The 6,017-nt window shown below is 34.7% G+C and overlaps 1 pseudogene; it reads right to left on the bottom strand.

Annotated features, from left to right (window-relative positions):
* Window positions 1-1,343: 1,343 nt before the first annotated feature.
* Window positions 1,344-1,452, bottom strand: LOC122143927 (annotated as a pseudogene).
* Between the last annotated feature and the right edge of the window lie 4,565 nt (window positions 1,453-6,017).

Raw genomic sequence — 6,017 nt, 5'->3', positions numbered from 1 at the left:
CTTTCTCTACATTCCAGAAAAACGTGTGCTTTTCCTTTTTACAAACAAAGGAACATAGAACTCATATAGATGAGTTCAAAAGACAATCATTTAAAAGTATGAGAGGGCAACTATATTCACAAATAATATGTTATGTTTGATGTATTTCATGTAATCGGTGCAACTTTAACCAATGCTTTATAACCCCTTTTAGCAGATAAATCTATTAATTATGTGTAAGATATGGAAAGTTTAGTGTTGAATGAAAGCTCGATTTATTTGCACTGCTTTGGTATGAATGAAATGGCGAAATCTGGACTCGTACGCACGTTAAGAAACTTTATAGAAGTTATTAACAAAACCCGCAAAGATACTTCCACAGTGATGAATTAACAGCATTTTAATTTATGCAGAGGAAAGGACCCGTACAGGGCGTGGCTAGGCCCTGCAGCAGTGTCTGATTGGGACAGTCACTTCTGGGAGGGAGCATTGAAACTCCGTTGAAACCTCACTGACTGCCAAATCTTCAAAGTCTAAAGCCGAGCAATGAAACTTTCAGAAGAACTTCCAATGCTTCACCATCCATAGCGAAGGCAACCGACTTCAACACTTACAAGGAAAACCCCTTTTGTAACCAAGAATACCAAAGACGTCATCCAGACGACAAATCACCAGCCAATCAACAGCACCAGGACTTCTTCAGCCCCACAAACACAAGTAAAACAAACAAATCTTACATCTGCTGAAACTGGTGCAAATTGATCTTAAACAGTAAAGATAAGACAAATCTCTGCTTTTGTGATTCTCTTGGCGCGATCTAAGAACTAGCAACCAATACTAGAACCTTGGGACTTCATTCAAATTCTGTTAATCCTCATCTTCAGTAACTGTATGTGTGTATGTGTGTGTATGTGTGTTTGTTAGAGTAGTTCCATGTAACCTTAAAAGTAGCTCAATAAATTTGTGTTTCATTTATAAAGAAGCATTGTCTTGGGTCATGTATTTTAAAGTTAAACTTTGCCCAAATCCCGTGCTACCTAGCTTGTAGCTTATAAATTATCATTTTTTTGTTTGTATTCTCGTTGGCCACGAAGTAGTATAAACAGAACTGTTTAAGATATACTGATTTTAATATTTGCTGGACGAACTGTCGATGAAATATAAACTAATTTAATTTGGAATCAGCTCAATTAAATCAATTTGAATCTTTAGATTCAATTCCCCTCTTTAAAAGAAAAAGAGCTAAAATTCTTACTGCTCAGGGTGGTATGGCCGTAAGCGAGGGTTGCTGCAAAGAGTGGGCTATTTAAAGATCAACCACCCTAATTCGCATTGTATTAGATCAGTATTGATGAAAAAACTAAAGCTTACAGCACTTGGTATTCCCAGGCAGTCTCCCATCCAAGTACTAACCAGGCCCAACCCTGCTTAGCTTCCGAGAACAGACGCAATCAGGGTGGTATGGCCGTAAGCGAGGTCTGCTGCAAAGAGTGGGCTATTTAAAGATCAGCCACACTAATTCGCAGTGTATTAGATCAGTGATGAAAAAACTAAAGCTTACAGCACCTGCTATTCCGCGGGGTCTCCCACCCAAGTAATAACCAGGTCCGACCCTGCTTAGCTTCCGAGATCAGACGAGATCTTTAATTATATTCCATACAACAACTCTTGATTCAAAATATACAAATATCCATTTCTGGAGAATCAACATTAAATCTTCTTAAAATGTCTCGTACATCTTTTGTAAAAATAGTATTAAACAGTCATGTCATTCTTCAACTTAAAAAATTCATACAAGGTTTCTATGTAATCCTCAAGTTCTGCTTTAAAATACAGCCAAGACATAATTTTTGTAAACTACTCGTATAACACATCCCTTACTTTTAAAACCCCCACTTCAATCCACTTCTTAAAATAAATCTCTTTAACCTGTGAAACAATATTCTTATTTAAAAACAAAGATTGGTTTAAAATAATTTCCCTTCCATGTGGTTTAAATTCAATTTCTGATAGTAAAGAATTCCAAACACTTAAAACTTCCTTTATAGAAGTCTGGTATTCTCTGCAGCATCCAATCCTTTAATTTCATCCATAAAATATTATTTCCTATCCTCAAATTCTCACATATGTTTAAATAATGTGCCATTGTTATTTTCCATTCACTTTTGTTTTCCTCATCCAAATACCTTTTGACTGTTTTGACTCTCATGCTTTGTTTTTTGCTCAATATCTACTAGACCTAACTCCCCTTCTTCTACTGAACCAATTAGCATGTTGTATGCAATTCTTGCGGGCTTTTTCTCCCATAGAAACTCCAAAATACATCTTTTTATCCTTTGTGCCGCCCAAATAGGCATCGATGAAACAGACATAATATACCATATTTTTGATAACATTAAAACATTTACAATTAAAATCTTTCCTTTTAGATTTAAATTCATGTATCTCCAAAATTCTAATCTTCTTTCCATTTCTCCTATAATCTCCTCGTGTTTTTATCCTCTTTTCTTGAAATCACTCCTAAAATCTTCATTTCTTGTACTTCTTTAAAAGCAAAATTTTCAGTTAAAACTTGGAATTTTCAGAATCTCATACAAATGGTCTTATCTTCATTTATTTTTGCTCCAGAGCCTTGACAAAATCTTCTCACTTCTTCCATAATTCTTCTTACACTTCCAATATCTTTAACTATTACGGTCGGGTCATCAGCGTATTGAAATTTTTTTTGTCCTTCTATTCCCCTCTCCAGTTCTATTCCCCATATACTTTCTTCTTTATTTATTACCATCCCCAAAGGTTCTGCTACCTGGGAGCATAACTGTGCAGATAGTGGACACCCCTGTCTTATTGAACGTGTGATTTTAAAAGGTTCTGTTAAAAAAACCATGGCATTTCATTTTGTCATTGCTCCTCTGTATAAAATTGTTATCCATTTAATAAAATTAACTCCAAAACCAAACTGTTCTAAAATTGAAAATAAAAAAAACTATGTTCCACTCTGTCAAAAGCTTTTTCAAAATCAAGGCTGATTATATATCCGCACCTGTTTTCTTCTCTCATATAGCCTATTAAATCTCTTGTACTACTTATTGTGTCTGCAATGTCTCGCCCTTTTACCCCATATGATTGATTAGTCTTTATTATTGTAGGTCATACCTTCTTCAGCCTATCAGCTAGAACTTTTGCTAAAATCTTTAAATCTGTATTTAGCATAGTAATTGGTCTAAAATTCTTTAAAACAGTTTTATCCCCTTTTCCTTTATATATTATCTTCATTAACCCCATTCCCATCATCTGATATAATTCACCTTCCTCAAAAACCTGGTCATATACTTCTTTTAAAATTAATATATCTTTAAAAACCTTCTAAAACTCTCCTACCAGTCCATCTATTCCTGGACTTTTCCCTCCATTTAAAAGTTCTATTGCCTTCATTATCTCTTCTTTTTCTATTTCTTTTTCACAATCTTATTTGTTCTAAAAAGGTCTTCATAATAACATTTTATTTCTGTTAGGACTTCTTCTGTTCCCTTCACTGTTTTACAATCTTTCCCCTTTATTTCCTTCATTACTTCTGCTCTTCCTTTCCTTTTCTCTAAATTAAAGAAAAATTTTGTACACCTCTCTTCATCCTAGTTTTTCTTCCAAGACTATTATTTTTTGTGTATCTCCGCTTCTCTTTTTTGCTCTTCTCTTAATTCACTCCTTATTTCTTTTTCCTTCCTCCATTTTACATTCTGAACAGTTTTACTGTATTTTATTGAAAATTTTATATTTTACATTCTTGCACCATATTGTTTTATCCTCTACATACATCCCATCCTCTTTCTCTTTTTCAATTCATTTTTACATTTCCAATTTATAACTTTCATTCTTTAAAAGCTCTGTGTGTAAAACCCATACTCCAGGTCCTCTCTCCTTTTTGTTAAAATCTATCTTCAATGAAACCATTTTATGATCACTCAGAAATGTATCTTTATAAAATATGTCCTCAATAAAATCATCTTAATTTCTTGTACTTAAAATGTGATCAATCCGGGATTGATGAAAAAATTCCCCAGAATTTGTTTTCTGGTAAATTCAGTTTTCTTTTCATTCCTCTCTCTCCTCACATCAGTTAAGTTGTTTTCTTCCATTAGAGTTTCAAGTTCTTTTCTCCCCTCATCTACTTTAAACACCATTCCATCTGCCAAATCTCGTTTACAAAAAAAAAAAAAAAACTGTATTGAAATTCCCTACCATCAATACTTTCTTCCACTTTTCTATCAAAACTCTTAATTCATCTTCATGTCTTATTTCAATCGCAACACATTTTCCTTTCCTTTAAAAAAAAAAAAATCCCCAGCCCACCTCTTTGTAAAATCATCCATTACATCACTTTTCCAGTTTGTTTCTTGAAGTATTATTAAATCTTAATTTTTACACAATTCTTTAACCATTAAAATGTTTTCCTGTTAAGTCCTGTTAACCTTCTTCTTCTTCTTCCAGGTTTCTCAACACATCAAATCTGTTAACATTTTTCATTATTTCCCTTCTGACAAATCTTTTCTTAGTTGATTCTAAATTTGGTTTTACATTTAAAGTCCTTCTTCTTACCAGTCTTCCCAAGTCTTTGTCACTCTTTTGATCCTCCAAATCACTTCCCCCTTCAATATCATGTGTCATATCCATGTTTTGGTTGCTTTCTGCTGCAGTATACTTGTCCATTGTATTTGTACCTATCTCCGCTGGTGTCCATACTCCTTCTTCAATGCTTTCCAGCTCCTCTGATTTTTCTCCTTCATTAGTGCTTGCCAGTTCCTTATCATCCCCCTCCCCCTCTTCTTCCATTGCTGCCTCCTGCTGCTCCTCTGTTTCACTTCTTTATTTTGTTTACATGGCCTCTTTTAGCATCTGCCCACTTTCCTCTTGCTCCTCTTCTTCCGCTTCCTCTTCCTTTTCCTTTTCCTCTCCTCTGGTATTAATCCAGCATTCACATTTGTTCAAAGTTTTAAAACAATCCGGGCACTTGACTGCTGTACAATCCCTTGCAAAATGTCCTTGTTTGTTAGATTTAAAACATTTGAACTCAGGGACAGTCTTTGAGGATATGCTCTGGACTTATACAAAGTGGACAAGTTTTGACCTGTCCACATTATCCTGAAGTACTGCGAGCCCTCAGCTGTCTCAAACCTTGTACTGTATGGCAATGATGCCACCTCCTTTAGGAACTTGACTTTAACAAATCTTGCCCCATCCTCTGTCTCCGTTCCTGGGTAAAACCTAATCTCTGTTGTGGGAGTATCATCATCATCAAGATACACAGGCAGATGCATGAACGAGACTACATATGTAATATTTAATATGTGATGTTAAATATTACATATTTAACATCACATATTTGTCCTTTAATTTGCAAACCATTTATCAGTCATCACAAACTTCCTCAGTTTCAAAAGTCACTTCACATTGTTTATTCGTCTTTGGTCTTACCGCAATTTTTTTTTTCCATGCCTACTTTTTCCTTTATTGCTCTAATAAAGTCATCCGCTCCATTATGCACTTTACTGATGTCAATTATTGATGTAGCTTCTTTTGAATAGATCCTTTGTTTCTTCATTTCTTGCACCATCATCACCTCTCCTTGTGTTAATCCTTTTACTTGGTCAATTGCCTTAGCTTGTTTCACCTTCGTTGCAATTTCAGAACCAAGCAGTCTATCCATTTCACTCATTCTAATGAAAAAATAAAAAAGATAAACCACTCCCCAGACAGCATGAAGCTGCTGGTTCATTGTTTAAAACTTATTAAATAGGTAAAGAAAACTTCTCTTAAGATTTACTCTTCAACCAAAAAAAAAAAGAAAAAAACAAAACAAAAACAAAAAAAACAAGATAGAGCTTCTTTCCTGTCTACACACATTTGCACTTCCTGGATTGTACCACTACAATGAAGAGGGTGGTATGGCCGTAAGTGAGGGCTGCTGCAAAGAGCGGGCTATTTAAAGATCAGCCATACTAATTTGCAGTGTATTAGATCAGTATTGACGAAAAAACTAA

Source organism: Cyprinus carpio, unplaced genomic scaffold, assembly GCF_018340385.1.
Source record: "Cyprinus carpio isolate SPL01 unplaced genomic scaffold, ASM1834038v1 S000006531, whole genome shotgun sequence".
Taxonomy (NCBI): domain Eukaryota; kingdom Metazoa; phylum Chordata; class Actinopteri; order Cypriniformes; family Cyprinidae; genus Cyprinus; species Cyprinus carpio.
The sequence above is the reverse complement of the archived record's forward strand: the minus strand, read 5'-3'. Positions and strand labels throughout refer to the sequence as shown.